Raw genomic sequence first — 20,583 nt, 5'->3', positions numbered from 1 at the left:
GGGCGTGCCTGTGCAGGCTGTGCCTGTCACCATGAACAAAGGGCAGGGGGCTCCTCCAAAACCACTGGCTTGGGGCACAGAGGTCAGGCCTCTGCCACCATGGCTCCTTACGGGCACGACTGTCACCTGATGCAGGGCCAGCTTCCTCTAACCGTTTAGTACAGAGCAGCTGACCAAACTGTGAGCTCACTATGGCTGCAAACCCACTTAAAATACTAACTGTGATGATAAAGATGAATAGTTCTTGCACCTCCAGGGCATAGATGAGTCTAGTTCTGTCTCCTGCCAGCCCTGAAACTCTGCTGTTCAACTGGCAAGTATAAGGTCTGGGTTTCATGGTGCTGTAAATAAACAATTAGAACAATAGCTCTTCAGGCTCCAAAGCTTTTGTTTGATCCATTTCTGCTATGAATTGTGATTACTCTCTGCAGAGAGGGGGAATTGAATTATTTTGGGCTAAGTTAGGAGCAGGGTGGACCTAAGTGAATGAAATTGTGGGGATGGGGTCGGGTGGGAAGAAGGTGAGCAGAATAGGTTAGCTGGGATTCTCTTTCCCTCCAAGCCTCAGCGTAGTTAGGATGCAGCGAAATTGCTCTGGCTGCTGGTACCCATGGCCTTAATCATCTCCAGAGTGGGGTGGTGCTGCTGAGTCCAAGAAAGAATTACTCCAGCGGGGGGCTCCTTTAACTGAGCTTTTACAAGAATTGTGCAGTCTGGCCATGGCAGCTTCTTACACTTGCCTAGGCTGGCTTAACTCCTCTTCTTTCCACAGGGGGTGTGAGGAGATCCAGCTTCCCCATTAGCTTGGGACCTGCGTCTTATTGACTGTGAACACTCGGGACCCCAGTTCTGGGGCCATCTGTGACCTGTCATGCAGTAATAGCTTGGTTTTTCCCGTGTTCAGCTCCTCCCCGAGTACTTAGTGTTAAATCACAGGGGGAGGAAGTGTGAGCAGAGGAAAAACAGCACTATTACATGACCCCCGATGAGACCGCTGTGATAGAATTAAAAGCTGCCGCCCTAGGACATTCTAACAGATGACATTGTGAGGTTGCCAAGGTAACCCACTAGGATACAGTCCCAGCATCTTTGGGTTTGGGGCTGGGTAGGCAAGGTCAGTTAGAGGTGAGACCCAGCTGCCCAGGGTCTCTCCCATGGCTGGCCAGTCCATGGCAGTCAAGTGGAAAATACAGGCAGCTCTCTACAGAACACAAGTGAATCCAACATTTGGCTCCTCGTTAAATATTCCAGGTGAAGGAGAATTGGAACACTCTAGATAATTGCTGAATGCAGGTTAAGAAGAGCCTTAAAAGATCTGGATGCTATTGGCGCATCCATTCATTCCACACATATTTACTGAACACCTACTATGTGCCAGTAGGAAGCATCAGAATATCAAGAAGATCAGGAGTTCTAGAAAACCCTAAAAAAAATGCAGATCCAAGCAGGGAAAAAAGTCATTTAAGACATTTGCCCACGATTATTAGTACTCAGGAAAATATTGAGTGGAAGAAAATGGAAACAATCAGAATAGCATATTAACCTCAAGGACTGGTGTCTTAAAAAGAAACAAAACAGCACAAAAAACACAATGGTGTGCAAAAGTTTTATAGAATGAAAATGATTTGCTTAAAAGAAATCAACCACACTGCAACTAGGTTATGCTGCACTCCCCAACCCCCACCCTCCTTTTTTCTTCATCTTCTTTTAAATGCCTACCGGTTAATACCTATATCAATTTTATTTTGTTTCTCTGGCCTAGGGACCAGCAAAGGATCAGAAAGATTTCGGATGGACCCCGACTTGCAGCAATTCAAGACCTCGGGCAGATAGATAGCATGAAGACCCCTCCCTTTGGCTTCATAAATGGGTGTTCACAACCTCTGGTGATGCCCCTGAACATATAGCCCCACTCTCTACCGTTTGAACTTGGACTTGGGTGGTCACCTGTCTTATTTTCTTTCATGTGGCAAGCTCAAGTGTAGGGGAGAAAATGGGGGACATTCGGGATAGTAGTGGTGAGTGTGACACCAGGAAAAGGTGGGGTGGAAAGGGAAAGGAGAAAAAAATAAAAACAAAACAGTGTTGTGGGGGAAGGGAGCAAAACAGAACTAGGAAGGCTATGGAAAGAGAAAACAAGGAAGAAAATCTCTGAGAAGATGTGGTAACAGGAAGAGTCCATGAAAACAAAATAGTGCTTCCTTACCTGCTAGAAGAATGTGATTAGTACCAGAAGGACCTCATGGAAACACCGCTGGGCCCCGAAACCAGCCCTCTGCCCTGTGGGCTCCACTGCTTCACTTTGCCCACACAGGGCTGCCTTTGCCCAATGAGAAAATGGAGATAATTAATTAGATTATCGCACCCTTCTTGTTCTAGTCCCTTATATAATGATAATAGCTAAGTTATAGAGTGGTTCCTAAACACTTTACATATAATAACCCATGAAGAAGTGCGATGTGACAAATAGGCCCAGAGCAGTTAAGTCACTTACCCCGAGTCACACAGCCAATAAGTACCAAAGCCAGGAATCCAACCCTGACCATTTGACTTTAGGGTTCCCCCTCTTAACCCCTACACTGTAATTCTGCTTGGTTTAGTTTTAGGAAGAAAATATTTTCCAATGGCTCCTTGCCTCATATCTTCACTTTACGAATGCAGCCTGGTTGACTGGTGCTTCATTCATTCTTTATATAATTTTCTCCTTGGGTGCCTCAAGTTGCCACGCAAGGTTATTCTCCAGATCTTCTCAAACCTCTGGACATCTTAAGTAGGTAGACCAGGGGATGGCAAGGGAGACAGTGGCATTACCCTTCCCTGAAGCACTAACTCGCAAGAGATAACTTCAGCATCACCTGAGATGTCTGGGGATGCTCCCACCTGTGGAATGGGATCGAGAAATGGTCCTCTCTCAAGTCTGCCCCAACCCCACCCCCAGCCATCAGCACCTTAATGGCAGTCGCCCTTTCAGCATCCTGGCTCAAATCTTGAGGGATCCTAGTCTCCCAGGCGCTCTCCTGACAGCCCACAACCTTGATTAGGAGGCGCTGGGAGGGAGGATCGGTGTGCCCCTGACCCCTGGGTTCTGAGGCTGCCAGGGTTGCTTGCAGCTCGGCCGCGTGGAGGTGACCGTGCGGAACTCCGAGGGGGCGCAGGGAGAGCTGGGCGGGCCCACGGCTCCAGCGGCTGCTGTCAGGGGCCGCGAGGCTTTCCCTGAAGATGCAGCGCAGCATATTTTGCACATGAGTTAAGAGGAAGAGGAAGTGTAGCCGGCGGACGCGCGGCGGCGGCGGCGGGGGCGCGTCGGGGCTGGAGCCGGAGCGCGCCGGGCGCTGGGCGCAGCGAGCGAGAGCGCGGCGGCCGCGGGCTCCGGGGAGGGACCGACGCACCGATCAACGGAGGGACAGACATACGAGCACGCGGCGCCGCCGCCCCCGCCTCCACCCACCGGCGCCCTTGTCCTCCCCGCCTCCTCTGTATGGCACAAACTTTCCTCCCGGGACGGAACACGCTGTCTCAGGGAGCCCGCGCCCGCGCCTTCTCCTCCGCTGGTCCCATACGGTAGGTGGGGGCGCGACAGGGCTTGGGGTGTCGACCGGCACAGACCCCTCCGTTTGGCCCTGTGGACCGGGTCCCTGGCGGGTAGTGGGAACCCCGCGTGGCGCCTCCCTGCAGGTTGCTCTGTGCCGGGGCTCCGGAGCTGCCAGAGCAGCCCCCGTTGGCCCGCGTGGGATGGGGACCTGGGCTGATCCATGGGACGCCTGGATCTTGGGCCAACTTTTTTTTGGGGGGAGGGCGGGTGTGGGGGAGTCATTCCTGGAGCGATGTAGGGAGAGGCACTCCGGAGCAGCCTGTTGGGGGTCGTGGGCTCTGCAGGCTCAGAAGCGCCTAGGAAGGCCGCGGAGGTGGGGGAGCTTCGAGGCTACAGGTGGGTCCAGGACACACTGCCGCTGGGGTCCTCGGAAAAGAACAGGCGGGAGCTGGTCGCGGAGTCCAGGTTTCAGGGGTGCGCGCGGCTGGGGTGGGGCAGGGTGGAGGCGGTGCCTGACTGCCCCTCTGCGTGTGCCCTAGAAGGTGGGTTTGCTCTGGGGACAGAGGTGCTGGACCTGTAAGAGCAGACATGCCGCGCGCTTCGAGGAAGCGCCGGAACCACTAGCAGCACAGGGACGCGGGGTGCGGAGAGTCCCCAGCACTGAAAACGGGCATCTCCTCTTCTGTAAGAGATTTTCTTTCCTTGTCTTAACCCACTTCTCTAGACTCAAGGGACGTCAGGATGGATATGGGTCTGGACGAGGAGGAGGTGGTTGTGTATTTCAGGAAGCCCCGTTGTCAGGCACGCGCACCCCAGTCCTAGGCCAGGGCTAGTGCCCTTCACCTCCGGTGTCGCTGCCTTTGGCAGCAAGAACCGCGTGGAGGCCAAGGTTGTAGACCCAGGCGCGCTCCCTACTGTCTCTCTGTGCCTCTGCGCTTGCCCTCAGCTGCCCTGTGTGGTTGTGGGTGATCCCTTGGGACGCTGGGTGGTGTCAGTGAGTTTCTTTGGGGGCTTAAAACAAACAAACAAGAAGTACTTTTTTTAAAAAAGTCTTACTCAGTCTCTGTCAGTGGCCACCCCAGTTTCCAGCAACTCATGTGCTGAAACCCTTGTAGTCGGTACAGCTGTTTCAGGAGCTGGGCGCTCAATTAGACTGGGCATCTTCCAACCCCTGCCGTCGTGTGTCATCTCAGGATAAGTAAGGCCTTGCCAGGAAGGAAGCCGGGTGTAATGTGAGCGACCTCTGGGCCTGTGGGTAGGGCCACTCTGCTCCCCCCTGCCCCCTGCTGCCGGGATTCCTAATTTGTACCTCTGAACAGCTGAATCCCAACGAAGTTCCAGTGACCCCAGATGTCACCAAACCCCACAGAGGGGTTACAAAGCAAGCTGTTTGGGGCTCTTTGGTGCGTGTGCGCTAACCTCAGTGAAATCACTCTAACCTCAGGCTGAGCTCTGCATCCTCTTTTGCCTTCAGTGGGGTTTCGGGCCGCCTGAGTAATTCAAAGCCCCAGGGCTGGCACGTCATCCTCTGGCTGCATTTGTATGTCAAGTCACTGGCTTGGTTTTTCTTTGTTTGCTTTTTGGCTGTATGGACTTGGGGCAAATGGAAGTGGAGTGTTGTGCAGTTAGCTAGTAGATTTGGTACAGGAATTGAAAGATAATAAATTGGGAATACAAGTCAGTGAGTTCTCTTTCTCCCTCTTGAGCAGGAATTTTTGGCTTACATTCAAATAATTGCTTTGTCTGTAGGGAAACAAGCAGAAAATCTTTGGCATGAGTGATGTGAGTTCCTGTAAAGCTACTTGTGTTCTTCCAGTCTTCTCTTTTAGCAGAATTGTGGTCCCATGGCTTGGTGGGGCATCGGTGCTTTGCCAGATTTCTAACTTGGTGGACTAAGGAAAGGACACTGTGACTCTATCCCCATCCCATTTTTTAAGATATAGAAAAGTTGCAAGAGCAGTGACCACCTCTATATACACGCCTAGAGTCTAATTCACATTTTGCCATCTTTGCTTAACTACACATCCATCCAGCCATCCCTCTATCTATCCATAAGTCCAGCGGATTGTTTTATGCATTTTAAAGTAAATTACAGATGTTGGTACAGGTCATTCCTAAACATTTTAGTACACATTTTATTATTTAGACTTCAATATGTGTTCATGGTTTCCTTAAGATAAAATTTATATACATGTAGTGAAATGTGCAAATCTGGAGAGTACCATTTGCATAATGTTTTGACAGATGCATGCACCTGTGTAACCCTAGTCCTTATCAAGACAGAGAATATTACTGTCACCCCAGTAAGTGCCTTCATCCTCATTCTCAGTGATTCTCTGCCCTCACCCTGTCAGTGGCAACCGCTGCCGTATCTCATCATAGGTGAGTTTCACTTGTTCTTGAACTTCCTGTAAATGGAATTCTACAGTATTGTGTAAAGCTCACCATGTTTTTGAGATTCATCCATGTTGTATCCATGATTTGGTCTTTTTTTATTGCTGACTTATGTTCTGGAGCATGTCTCCTCCACAGTTTGTTTGTATATTCTGTTAATGGACACATAGATTATTCTAGTTTCTTTCTTCTTCTAGTTTCTTTCTTTCTTTCTTTGGCTATTGTGAACAAAGCTGCTGTGAACATTTGTGTACAGGTCTCCTTAGGGACATGTGTTCTCATTTCTCATGGGTAAACACCTAGTAGTAAATTGCTGGGTCAGAAAGGAGGTATATGGAAACCTGATAAGAAACTGCCAGACCTTTTTCCAACATGGTTATACCATTTTATACTCTCACCAGCAAAGAATATGAGTATGAGATTCCAGATACTTCAACCCTGTCTTTCCTATCTTAAAGCCAAGAGCTTGGTTTGACTAGTGTTCTTCTGGGACTAGAGGGAACCTGAGGCAGTGGGGAACATGTTTTTATAGGTGGAGGGGCCATAGGAAGTCCTGACTCTGCCTGTAAATGGGTTTAAGCTTAAATCATTGCAGACGATCAGATGAATATTTTATTTTTAGAGATTTTCAGAGAAGGGAATTCCATAGGGGAATGTACCCTTGGTTGTGAAAGAAGATTGATTGAGTGCTTTCTATAAAAAGAAAAATAACCCCAAGCCCTACAGAATTTTACTAAGCTTCTGCCTAGAGACTCCTGGGGGATTTCTGGTCTGTTAGTATGGTTGATATTAACTTGGTGGAGATTCCCCTTGGATTTCACCGGCTTGGACAGCCAGCTATTAAAAGGGGTTGTGTTTGTTTTGAGGGGCAGGTCAGATTTGGCTTTGTGAAGACTCAGAGAATGACTCTCTTGTGAAAGTGATCTGGCCTCTCAGTGAGAAACGTGGCCTGTCAACACCCCTCTTATTGTCCTGACTGAGAAAATGGGCCTGTGCCCCTCAGGTCCCCTAATAACTTAGTCCCTCTCTGTGGTGCCAGCAGCCAGAGCTTGCCCTTGGCTGGTCTAGGAAACAGGAAGTGAACCTTTCCGTCTGAGTGGGACTCCAGGATGAATTTTTTTGCATCTCATCAAGGTGTCCCAGTGCTGACCACGCTTTGCAGGAGTCAGGTGGCAGACAGCTCAGAGTCTTGAGACATTGCACTGTGTTTGGAGACTGTTCCCTCCTCCTTAAAAGCCTAGCGCAGTGCCTGCCAGAGGGTAGGGGCACAGTAAACATGGGCTGAGTGATTTTGTGACTCGTGATACCCATCTGGGTGATGGCCTCTCTGCAGGTTGACGGTGGGTGTCAAGATTGTCAGGGCCCCAAGATGTATTTTACCAGAGGGCACTTTACCATGGCTTGGAAAACACGTTCAAAGGGTTTGGGCCTAGGAAGATTTCGCTCAGTGTAAACTTTCATTGTATTAGCACTGTTCTCTTTATTACCTATTTTAATATTGTTAATAAAATACTAATAATTGAAGCTGCCAATTGCTGAGTGCTTACCCTTTGCCAGGCACTGTTGTACACTTTGCACGCATTATCTGAATTTGATCCTCATGAGAGGCGAGTACTTACATTATCTTCACTTCAGCCCTGAGGAAACTGAAGCCTGCGAGGTTAACTTTCCCTGAGTTCACGTTTTCATTTTTCTAAGACCTTAAGGGAAGAGACTGTGACATTCTGGTTTTTTGAAGGCAAAATCTGTCTACAATCACGGATTTCCAAATACACAGAGGCATAGTATAACAGAAATGTAAACTAGATAATCAGAACAGAGTTACAGGAAATGATACACAGCAATCATTTTCTTTAGTTTGTTGTTGTTGTTGTTGTTTGTTTTCATTTTGTCTCAAGCTTACTGAGTTTGGCACAGCCAGGGGCTTATACTAATTTTGATGATAATTTAAAATATTATTGGTTGATTAGGATTACAATTTTATTGAAGGAACAGAAAGATGTTGCCAGCTGAACTGTTCCATACAGTAGCCACTAGTTACATGTGGCTATTTACATTTAAATGTAATGAATTAAAATAAAAGAAAATTTAAAATTCAGTTCTTCAATCTCACTCACCACATTTCAGGTGGCCCAGAGCCACATGTGGTTAGTGGCTACTGAATTGGTTAGCGCAGACAGTGTTTTCATCATTGCTGAAAGTTCTGTTTGATAGTGCTGCTCTGTAGTAAGTGTTTCCTTTTTACCCTTCGGTTTAAGAATTGGTAACACACTTGGCTAGGGTTTATGCTATTTTTCACTGACAAAGGGATACATTTAGCCAGATGTTGCTTTTATGTTTACCTTTTAAAGGTGTGTATGTGCATGCGTGCGTGTGATCTTTCCTCCCATTCACATTCAGGTTTTGACATACATTTGAGTCTCCCTTTTCTCCTGGGCCCCTAAGGGGCTTTCATTATTAGCATTGCATATTTTATCAAGACACTTTCTCATAAAAGATTGGTACAGCAGGCAAGCGATAGCCACTACTTGAACCCGGCTAATTCCTTGCTCTCCAAATAAGAATTCCGTTCAGCTTTTAAATATGCAATTGTGTGACTTACTCCCTACCTGGGCTGAATTCAGGAGGAAAAATCACTCTCAGTGGGCCAGAACCAAAGAGCTGGAAAATCAGGTCACATTCTGCAGCGATGGCTACCTGCCAGGACTGAGATGGAGGAGACACCATTTGGGGTACTTGAAAGCTTCGTTTGGGGTTTTCCTGGATTTGACCTGCCTCCGGGGTGCAGGGAGTGATGCAGAAGGCTGGCAGCTTTGGTGTCCCAGTTACATGGGACAGTGGAGGACTGGTCCTGGGGCTGTCGCCTCTGCTGTGGTGTACGGTACTCCAGAACCAGCCTCACAGAAGACAGGAAGGCACTCCTCAGGTGTCCGCAAGCAGCCAGTCCAGCCGGAAGCGGGAAATCAACATAAGCTATGCTTGGCTCCGTTGTTTGATGCCGACAAACTCTTATGCTACTTTAAGATCCCGCACTGGAGGTTTCCACACTTCTTCAGCCAGGAAGCCAGATGCACCTCACAGACAGCTTTCTCTGGCGTTTACACCTGAAATGTCCCATCTTGTTGTTCCATAGGGAGACCTCCTTGAGGGTTAGAATTTATTCTTTATGGGGGCCTATCAGCTTTCATTTGTGTGCATGTGTGTGTATATGTATGTGTGTATGTGTGTGTGTATGTGTGTGTATGTGTGTGTATGTGTGTATGTGTATGTATGTGTATGTTTATGTGTATTGTGTGTGTATTTATGTGCATGTTTGTGGATGTGTGCATGTGTGTGTATGTATATGTGTGTGTATGTGTGTACATGTGTATGTGTATGTGTGTGTATGTGTATGTATGTGTGTATGTGTATGTGTATTGTGTGTGTATGTATGTGTGTGTTTGTGGATATGCACGTGTGTGTGTGTATGTATGTACATGTGTATGTGTGGGTGTGTGTGTGTCTGTGTGTGTGTGTGTTTTGAAACTCCTTACTTTGCCTTTTACCCTTTGTCCTGAGGAATCCTTCAACTTTTATGGAATAGCGCTCAAGTTCCTCAGATTTGGGGGAACTGTTGTAATAGATTTTACTTAGAAAGTTGGGTAGGAAGAGATTTGGTTAATCATAGACTCTGGTTAATGGAACCTGATCATATCATGTATTAGCAAATTTTGGAAATATAAAGCACAAGAAATCAGGTTGTTTGTTTAAACACTTCTTTAATTTAGAGAGGCCTTTTGGGCTTTTCCAGTGTCTTATGATACCCTTTTCAGTGTGCCCTTTCCCGTGTGGTATAATCATGACTATTGGCCAGAATAGGTCAAAAGGCATCTTCATAATGGGCAACAAGTAATCCTAGTGGAGTACTAAAATGGTTAATATCTATACTGCTCTTTCCATGTGTCTGAGCTCTTCTGAGCCCTGTTAAATATTAACTCACCGTACCTTATTTAGTCCTCACCCTAGAAGTAGATGTTGCAGTTGTCCCCATTTTACAGACGAGAAAACTGAGGTTAAATGGCTTCCTTGAGGTCACACAGGTAAGAAATAAGGGCACAAGATTTGCACCTAGTCAGTCTGGTTCCAGAGCCTGTATGACCAACCCCTGTGCTGTACTGTTAAGAAAGTGAATTTGAGAGCCACACAGGGAATATTCCAAATGCCCTTTACCATCCTGTACCAGATAAGTGTCTTTCCTATTCCCGAAAGATGCTGCTAAGTAGGTATTTATTGTGCATCTGTTACGGGCAGGCATAGCTGCTGTTGGGGATGAAGAAGACCTGCTTGCTGCCTTCCAGAAATTTACTGTCATGTGGGGAGATGAGGCATTACCAAGAGCTGTGGAGCTCTCCTCTGGACTCAGAATGGTACATCCAGTGGCCCACTGCACACCTCTGCTTGGATGGAGTTAACATGGATAACTCCTGGCTTCCTCTACCCATCTCAGAAGATGGCCACTCCAGCCTTGCAGGTGCTGGTGACCAACCCTAGAGGTGTCTTGGATGCCCTCTTTTGCTCATCCCCTTTTTCTAAATCATCAATCAATCCCGTTTTCTACCTTCAAAACATATACAGAATTTGACCACTGCTCACCCGTCTACTTACTGTCATCTGGGCTCTCTGCTCTCATGGTCTGTCATGGCTGGAGTAATTGATGTCTTCCCTCAGCTCGAAACCTTCCAGAGGCTTCCACCTCAGTCAGGGTAAAGCTGAAGTGCTCACGGCCCGGCCAGACCTGCGTTCTGTCTCCCAAGCCCTGTCTGACTTCACCCCGAGGTCCGGTCAACCTCCCCGGGGGCGCCACACCCCAGCTTGTTTGCACCTGCCACTGCCTTGCCTAGCCCACCCTCCCCCTTATCCCATGGCTCGCTCTGTGGCCTTCTTCATGATTTTGCTTAAACCACACACCTTCTGGGTGTGGCCTTTCTCGATCCCTGTATTTAAAACATCGTACCTCCTCCTGTGATTGCTACCCCTCCCTTGCATTATTTTTGTTCTAGTTGGCATACTTTAAAAATGGAATTTCATGTATTATTTTTATGTGTTTGTCTATTGCCTGTTTCTCGGCTTCTGAAGGTAAGGTCCACGAGGGGAGGCTTGTTCTTTTACTGTGTGAATCCCTTTCGTTTTACTTTGGTATCACTAGCATTTAGAACAGGACCTTGCATATAGTAAGTGCTCATTACTTATTTATTGGATGAATCAATGGCCTAAAGTGGCAATCCTCTTAGAGCTCAGCCTTGAAGGAGTGTGACAGTTAATTTTATGTCAGTTTTTCCTAGGCTATGTGCCTAGTTTTTGGCCAAACACCAGGGTAGGTTTTGCTGTGAGTTATTTTTTAGGCATGATGAATTGTGCAATCAGAAGACTTGGAGTAAAGCAGATTACCCTCCATCATGTGGGTGAACCTCATCCATTCAGTTGAGAGCCTTAAGAAAAAATACTGAGATCCACGAGAAGGAATTCTGACTCCAGACCACCTTTGGATTCAAGATTGCAGCATCAACTATTCTCTGGGTTTCCAGCCTTCTGGCCTTCCCTGAAGATTTTAAACTTGTCGGCCCCCCAATTTCATGAGCTAATTCCTTATAATAAATACCTCTATTTGTCTCTCTCTATCTGGGTGTACACACACGCGCACACATACACACACACACACACGTATCTGACTAGTTCTGTTTCTCTGGAGAACTGTGATTAATACAGAGGATGAGAGGTACAGGAAAGCAATGTCAGGTGGAAGTTCACTGGAGGAAAATGGTGGTGCCTGGAGAGTTCTGAGGGTGTACAAAAGATTGCAGTAGCTTAGCCTGACTTGACTCTAGGGTCAACTGTGAAGGGAAACAATGGGAGGTAAGACTGGAAAGGAGGAAGGGTTGAGTGAGATTGAGGCTGAGGACTCCGAGCTGCACAGTGGATGTGATTATGCTGTTTGAGCCACTTGTGTGCTGTAAAATGATTAAGGTGGGAAAAGCTGGAGATAGGAATTAGATGGATGAGGGGGAGCCAGATTCCAGGAAAGCATTGGTTGCTGTTGAGATGGCAGATTGGTTTGGAGAATAAAGTGGGGGGATGGATAGCATCCACCAGCTCTTGGTGGGCCAATGTCAGGGTGAGGATGGTGGCGGGAGCAGGCTACTGGGGCTTTGGGCCTGGATGTTAGGAGGGCAGTGGTATTACCCAGAGATGAGAAATGCAGGAGGAAGAGCAGGCTTGTTGGGCAAGGTGCTGCATTCTGTGGGGCATATTCTTCCAGAAGTGCTGAGAAAGTCTCAGGTGAAGAGAGAAAGTTCCAGGTGGAAATGTTGAAACAGTTCTTGCAGATGTCTGCCTGGAGCTGGAGAGAAGACAGACAGGCTGGGAAGAGACTGGGGAGCTCTTGCCTGGAGCAGGTTAAGTTAGGGCGAGAGAGGGAGTGTGAGTGCTAAGGGAGAGACAATAGCATGTAAGTAACTTTTTTGAACATACATAATACTATATATTGGTGGTTCCCAAATTCTGGACTAAGATACCCCAAGGCACTGCAGCAAATGCACAGGGCGGCCAACAGATATTTTACATTTTCGAGGGAAATGCAGCAATACTTAACATCTGTCAGATACCACGCTAAGTACTAGCTTGAGGCACTTCGCAATATCAACATCTGACGGTACCACATTACTCTTGATGGTGTCATATCTTTACAAGCTACATTTTGGGTAGTTGCTAAGAAAATCGGTGTGGAAGTGGGAATCAGGGTGGTGGTGTTCAGTGTGGTTCCAAGTTTTGAGAAGTTGCGCAGTGTCCAACAGATGCCCACATCCCATTAGTGAGTAATTGTGGTTAGTTAAGAATGAAAGAAAAAATATTTCTTCTTTCAGTTTATGTGTGCTATTTTTTTTTGAAAGGCTACTGTTGTTAGGCTGTGAATAAGTATTAAGTTGTTTGGACCTAACTACTTAATAAAAGAAACTACTGGATACTTTTTTAAATCTAGGGCGTGCCATTAAAAAATGTGCAGAGGAACTAAGGGCACTACAAACTGAGAAATCCTCAGAATCTCTGCCATATGTTGTTCTGGGTGTTATATGTTATATATAGATTGTAAAAGAGTACACACAGGGATAGAAAGATAGGGAGAAAGGGAATGGCATGAGGACTGTGTCAAGAAGTCTATTTATCCAAAAATAAAATATCTGAAGCAAATAAGGTAAAAATGTAAGCACTTGTTAAATCCAGGTGGTGGATCCACAGACATCTCATTTTCTGTACTTTTCCATGTGTTTGAAGTGGTTTATAATTAAAATAGTTTTGGAAAAGTGAGGCAAGAGGATGGAGGAGGACAGAAATGTAGGAGGTGCCTGTGCTTGCCTGGGAGGATGGCAGAGGAGACTGGGAAGGGGTGTTTGAGGTAGAAAGAGATTCAGGAGATTGAGGGATGTGGAACTAAGCAGATCAGTGTGGCTGAGCTCTGAACTGTGGTTCTCAGTGCTGGATGTGAGGCTGTAGGAGACATCCTGGGCCCTGTTGATTCCTGGCTATTAGGAGATTGAAGAGTGTTAGGAGTGGGAAAAGACTGGGTTTGCTCCTAGAGCATTGATGCTCAACCCTGGCTGCATGTTAGCATCACTTGGGGTTTTTCAAAATACTGGTGCTCTGGCCCCACCCCTAAATGCCTGAGCATCAGGGCTTTTCACAGCTCTCCAGATGATTCCAAAGTGCAGTCAAGATTAAGAGCCACGGCCACAGCCCAGCGTTTCTCAAACCGTACTGTGAGTCAAACTTTAAGGAATCACTTATTGCTCAAATACAGATTCTGATTCAGCAGGTCTGGGATGGGGCCTGGGATTCTGCATTTTTAACAAGATCCCAGATGCTGCTGCTGGTCTGAGGTCCACAGGTTGAGTAGCAGGTTCTGAGAGGGAGCTATTTTTAGCGAAGGGTGGCTGGAGAGCAGCGGAGCAGAGATGGACTCGGGTTCAGACCCCTCCTAAGATGGACTGAGATGGTGGTAGGTTGTGGGGGTTGGAGGAGTGGGGGGTAAGCAAGTGTTTTCTTCTTATAATGCAAACACCACTCTTATTAGGTATCTTTTATTGTGTCACAAATTACGCCAAAACTTGGCAGCTGAAGAGTCAGCTCTCAACCACTCCACAATGCCGCTTCTCATATAGGAGCAAGACTCTTAACGTGAACAGCCTGGATTAATTATCTGTTGATGGGTGGTAAATTGCCCTAAAACCTAGAGGCTTAAAACAACAAACATGCTATCTTGCATCGTTTCTCTGAGTCGGGAATCCAGAAGTGGCTTAACTGAGTGCTTCTGACTTAGGATCTCTCATGAGGTTGCAGTGAGGATGTCAGCTGGGCCAAAGGCGGTAGGATCTATTTCCACATGGGTGTTGAGTTAGTGCTGACTGTTGGCAGGAGGCCTCATTGCCCTGCAGTGGAACTTCATCCTGCTGATAGAGTGTCCTCACAACGTGGCAGCTGGCTGCCCCCAGAACGAGAGATCTGGGAGAGCAAGGTAGAACCCACAATGTTTCCTACAGCCTAGTCTAGGAAATCACACTCATTTCCACTGTATTCTTCTGGTTACACCGGTCAGCCCTATTCACTGTGGGAGGGGTCCACACAAGGGTGTGAATACCGGGAGGATCATTGAGGACCGTCCTGGAGGCTGGCTGTGATATCCATAGTCTTTTCTTTTCTTTTTTTTTTTTTTTGAGACAAAGTCTCACTCTGTTGCCCAGGCTGAGCAGTAGTGTGCAGTGGCACAATCATGCAGTGGTGAGATCATGGCTCACTGCAGCCTCAACCTCCTAGGTTCAAGCAGTGTTCCCTCTTCAGCCTCCCGAGTAGTTGGGACCACAGGCACATGCCACCATGTCTGGCTAATTTCTTCTTAAAATTGTTTTGTAGAGACAGAGTCTTGCCATGTTGCCCAGGCTAGTCTTGAACTCCCGGGCTCAAGTGATGCACCTGCCTCAGCCTCCCAAAGTGCCCCTGATTGTTTTCACCCATGAAAATAATGCATGCTCAACAAAGAAAACTTGAAAATGTAGCCCGTAGTGTCATGACCCCGAAAAAAGTTCTGCTAACAGGTGGTTTATGAACTGCCAGTTTTTCAAAAATAAGGATTTTATAAACAAATACACAAGCACTTTTAAAAAGCGATACCATACATTAATACGGTTTGATATAGATTGTTCTTTACAGTTGACATTGGATCAGGAACACTTTCAACCGGTACATTTTAGAGTTTCTTAGGCTCTGTTGCAGGACAGCAAAAAATCTGACACCATCTGAATACTCTACTGAATTTTTAAGTTTAATTTATATTTCTGGATCTAGAGAGATGTCGTTATCATGTAAAGACTTCTTAATTTGGATGATCAGTTCTTACTTTGGATGACTGAATGAAGTAATAAACATGCTTGTGTCTTCAAATACAGAATTTGAGTGTAGAAATAAAAAATGGGGTTGCCAGCTGATCCAACATCATTGCATATAATTGCCCCATCTCTGGTTGCTTGTCACTAGCTGTTGGCATTTGTTAAAATTAGCTTTACAGGCTGCCTTAGATTAGCAGCAAGTGTGGCAAATGAGGGCTTACTCTTAATGAAACTAATTTGTATTTGAAAATATAACTACATTTATTGCCCCCATTATTTAAATGTGTGCATGCTAGTTGATAGTAAAAATGAACTTTTAAACTAAGGCTTTTCTACATTGTAGCCGAAAAATAATCTTTTAAGAAGGTGATCCTTTTGAAGTGGTTTTCCAGTGTTATTATGGACATCGTGGGAAGCATTTTAGAAACAAATTAGGATACTTTTAAAATAATAATTTAAACGTTTTATTTATTTTTATTTTTTTGGATATAACACAAAAGTGTGGTTTATTTCTTTTTTTTATTTTTTATTTTTATTTTTTATTATTATACTTTAAGTTCTAGGGTACATGTGCATAACGTGCAGGTTTGTTACATATGTATACTTGTGCCATGTTGCTGTGCTGCACCCATCAACTCGTCAGCACCCATCAACTCGTCATTTACATCAGGTATAACTCCCAATGCAATCCCTCCCCGCTCCCCCCTCCCCATGATAGGCCCCGGTATGTGATGTTCCCCTTCCCGAGTCCAAGTGTTCTCATTGTTCAGTTCCCACCTATGAGTGAGAACATGCGGTGTTTGGTTTTCTGTTCTTGCGATACTTTGCTGAGAATGATGGTTTCCAGCTGCATCCATGTCCCTACAAAGGACACAAACTCATCCTTTTTTGTGGCTGCATAGTATTCCATGGTGTATATGTGCCACATTTTCTTAATCCAGTCTGTCACTGATGGACATTTGGGTTGATTCCAAGTCTTTGCTATTGTGAATAGTGCCGCAATAAACATACGTGTGCATGTGTCTTTATAGAACATTTAAAATGACACAGGACATTGTGCCCCATTGCTGGTCAGCTTCTTCTGGAACCAAGTATTTGGCGATGTGCTGTGTTTGTGTGTGTGCGTGCGTGTGTGTGTTTTGTTACAGATAAGTCTTGCTCTGTCACTCAGGCTGCAGTGAGGTGGCGCAATCACAGTTCACTGCAGCCTCGCAATCCTGGGTTCAAAAGACCCTCTTACCTCAGCCTCCCAAGTTGCTGGGACAACAGGTGCACACCACCACACCCATCTCTGTGTTTTATATAACAGTGATTTGTTCAGAATGCTCCCGCATTCTGTCCAGACTTCTGGAACAGTCAGCTACACTGCACCATGGGTATCTCGTCATTGTCTCTGTGATCTCCCTGAAGGCAGGGCCTGGCCTTCCCAGTTTTAGTGTTTCCTAACCAAGTGCCTGACTCAAAGCAGACCTTAATAAATGTGAGTTGAATGAATGGATGGATGAATGAATTTGGAACATAAGCTCCCTCCCTCATGGAACTAATAGCTCCTGTAAGAAGCTGGTCTACCGTGTACCAAAGAGACATCCCACTTAAGGTTTGATTCAGCCCAAATTTTTTCCAGAACACCACCATTCAAGGGATCTTTGCTTCCAGATCATTTGCAATGTCTACCATCCTCTTCTTGCAGTTCGGGTCTCAGAACCTTCTTCTGATTTCTTTATTTTCCTCTTTAGAAAGCATCTAGTTCCTAATTACCCTTACCAATTTCTGCTGGGGAACTGTATGTGTGTTTTGATTATTTCCCCACTGTTTCACCATAGGAATAGGGAAAGGCCTCCTCCATTTCCTCTACCTTTGAAGACTTCTAGGAAAGTTTTTCTTGGTACCTTAATGCTCGGGAGACCCATACACATAGTTTCAGGGATGTCTGCTGAGAAGACAAAAATATAAAAAGAGAAACGAATGCCTGAACAACTGTCAATCAAAGCTGATCCAACAATGAACTCACACATAAAATAGGTAATCTGATCGACATTGGGTGTCAATATGAGGTGAGCATAGGAATTTGGAAGGGTGGAGCTGTGGGAGCAGGGTGGAGCATACATGAAGTACTAGGGGAGTCTCACTAGACACAGGTGACTTTTAGCATGTGTTTTTTACAAAAACAAGCAACAACCAGAGAAAAAGTCAGTGAATAGCACCGTTGGGCATGATTCCACCTGGTGAGCTGATGCCCCAGTTGAGCAGGGGCTAGCTGACCTTTGAGAGGTCTCACTTTCCATACACCTGTCATGGGGGCAGTATGTGGACATCCTCCGTGTTTAAAGGGAAGCATTTTTTCATTAACAGGGCCCCTGCACTTACCGTATAACCCAACAACCCCAGTCTCAGGTATTTCCCCTAGAGAAGTGAAAACTTATGTCCATGTAAAAACCTCTATGCAAATGTTTATAGCCACTTTATTCATAATCAGCCAGTGCCAGAAACAACCCAGATGCCCTTCAAAGGGTGAATGGCTGAAACAGGGGCCCTAAAAGCAGGCCAACTTCAGCAGGTGCCAAGGAAGTGGCAGGCCATGGTCATTTTGAGCAGACTTGGTGTATAAGTTGCTTATGGTATAAATGAACCACTCCAAAACTTAGAGGCTTAAAACAACAACAGTAGCTTCTTTTGCTCAGGAATCTGCAGCTTTGGCAGGGCTTGGCGAAACAGCTTGTCTTTGCTTAACATGGCATCAGCAGCTTGACTGAGGCAGAAGATCTACTTCCAACATGGCTTGCTGGCAAGATGGCCAGCAAGTTGGTCCTGGCTGTTGGTTCCTCTCCACATGGGCCCCTCTTTGGGGCTACTTGAGCTTCCTCATGGCATGGTGGCTGGATTCCAAGAGCAGGCACCACAAGACTCAGCAAGCAAATGTTCTCAAGTTTCTTAAGGCTGGGTCCAGAAACTGGAACTGTGTTAAATTCCGTCAGATTCTATTGGTCAAGCCGTCGTGGAGCCCAGACTCAGGGTAATTGACATAGACCTCACCTCTCAATAGGCTCAATAGGAGGAATGTCAGTGGATTTTGGAGCCACATTTAAAAACCATCCTACTTACCATTTACCTTCTACCTTACTAGAGACTTTGACCCATGTGAGAGATGTCCTTCCATTGAGACACTCCCTGAATGTCTGTGCAAGGGAATGTGCAGCACATCCGTGTCTTCTGTCTGCATCTGGCAGTACTATTCCTTAGACCCTTTCCTCTGCCTTCCCTCCCACGGCCCTCAAAAGCAACATACCCATCTTTTGCCTCCATCCTCTTGCAGGATTCTAATGTGATCATGGTTTGGGAATGTCACATGGTAAACAGTGTAGCCTAGAAAACTCTGCAATAGTGTGCAAGTCACTGTTACGGCTTATTTTTCCTACTTTTTGTAAGCTAGATTTTTCTGACTTGTTTTGAGCATACTATAGACATTTTTGGAATGATGTAAAAGTCTTTCCTATTTTGACAGGGGTGGGAGTTGGTGGAGAGAAACAAAATCCAGGGAGAAACAAAAGGAATGCGGGTGTGGTAGCAGGGAGCAGGGTAGCTGCCTCTACACAAGAGTAGGAGGAACTAACTCACGCTAAGGTTTTGATGGCCAGCAACTACTTCCTGTGTCTGCCTTTCCAAAGAGGGCTGTGCTTTAGAAACAGTTGCTTAAACTAGGGTTGCACGCATTCCAGAGAAATCAATCTCTAAAATTTGAGATTCAAGCATTCAATGATATTACAGTTTTGGTGTTGGCTGGTATTTATTAAAATAAAAACTTGATACCAATTAAATGTAACAGAGTTTGCATGAGCAAAGAAAAATTCGTAAATCGGGCAACCTCAGAACGAGAACAGGTTCAGTGACCTGCCTGAAACACATCCTGGCAGTGTTTTGTGTACAGAAAAGAGAAGTGAGGTACAGAGACAGCTGGCTTGGCTTCGCTGCCTGTGATTGACTGCATCTCTGCTGCTGTGATTGGCTGAGACTCAGCTATTTGTTACAGAAGTATACATCCTAAGTTAGGCTTTCACTTAGTTTACCTACTAAACTAAGTTGCAGTTCCTTATGTAATGACTCAAGTGTGGAGGCATCCGCAAGCCAAATTTGGTTGAATTTAACATACTGTTTAGCTTTTCTGTGTCTGATCACATGGATAATTTGCCCAGAGCCCCTTTATGTCCTGTGATATCAAGCATAATGCCCTTTGAGATGAGCTGGGGCAGAAGCCTCAAGGTTGGGACAGTCTGATTGAAACTTTAAACTTAAAGTTGTGTATCACAGGAGTTTTCTAGTACTTCTTGGTACTCTCCTGACCCCCACCCCAACCCTTTCCAAATCTTTCTTCTCATCCTGGTAACCTTCTCCTTTCTACTATCAAGGAAATTGTCCTTTATCAAATAAATTAAATATAAATTAAAAATTATAGACAAAATAAAATCATACTAAACTGGTAGTGGCTACCAGGAGCTTAGCTTGTTGTCCTTCCCGTGGAGATATTTGTCATTTCAGAGGAGATACTTAGGAAAGGTAATTCTGATTCAAAGGAATGAACCTCTAATATGAGAATTTACATAATAAGGTAGCAAAAGTGGGAGGATTTTTGAGGAACAGGTTCCTTCTTGGAGGTCTTCAAACACCCTGCCTTCCAGAGCAAGGCAGGTCTGCCTGAGTCTGAGGGGTGTGGGCATGAGTGCCTTCCCTTGCTTGCTAGCCTATTCACTCCTCACTCAGCCTTGCTCCCATCAAGGTCTCCAGCAGGGCTCAGTATGGAGAAACTCTGCCACCCTTTAGAACCTGCCGCCAGCCTGATAGAAGAGTCCTTTCTCCTCCTCAGGACTCTGTAGTGTATACACAAGTGGCTTTATTGGATAAGCTAGCATCAGATGAACATGCCTACTGTAAATGTTGCTTCAGTTTTTAATTAGAAGAATTGAGACCCAGTACGTAGATGATTTTGTGTTTTGCCTTTATTCCATCCTAACATTATTGTTGGAGATGTATCTGTGCATTTGTAAGGTCACAAATTTATTATTTTTTAACCTTTTAGTATAACTATGGGAAAGCACACCAAGCAACACAGAGACTGCTCAGTAGCCCAGTAAATCATCACAAACTGAGCACACCGGTGTAACTGACACCCAGATCAAGAAACAGCAAAGCTGGTACGCTAGAAGCCCCCTCATCCTCTATGCAGTCACTGTTCTCCCAAGGGTAACCGGC

At 45.8% G+C, this 20,583-nt stretch overlaps 1 protein-coding gene across 3 annotated transcripts in view; it reads left to right on the top strand.

The window, feature by feature from the left end:
- The first annotated feature begins 3,021 nt into the window (after positions 1-3,021).
- RFTN1 (raftlin, lipid raft linker 1) overlaps positions 3,022-20,583 on the top strand; it is a 202,248-nt gene continuing 184,686 nt past the window's right edge. For 2 of the 3 annotated variants that reach the window (XM_025375063.1, XM_025375064.1), the window contains exon 1: positions 3,022-3,561. The gene's annotated coding sequence lies outside the window, so the exon portion shown is untranslated. Of the gene's footprint in view, positions 3,562-4,082; positions 4,217-20,583 lie in introns of those variants that run through there. The other variant, XM_025375065.1, reaches the window with a different exon arrangement.

The sequence above is a fragment of the Theropithecus gelada genome, chromosome 2, assembly GCF_003255815.1.
Source record: "Theropithecus gelada isolate Dixy chromosome 2, Tgel_1.0, whole genome shotgun sequence".
Lineage (NCBI taxonomy): Eukaryota > Metazoa > Chordata > Mammalia > Primates > Cercopithecidae > Theropithecus > Theropithecus gelada.
The sequence above is the reverse complement of the archived record's forward strand: the minus strand, read 5'-3'. Positions and strand labels throughout refer to the sequence as shown.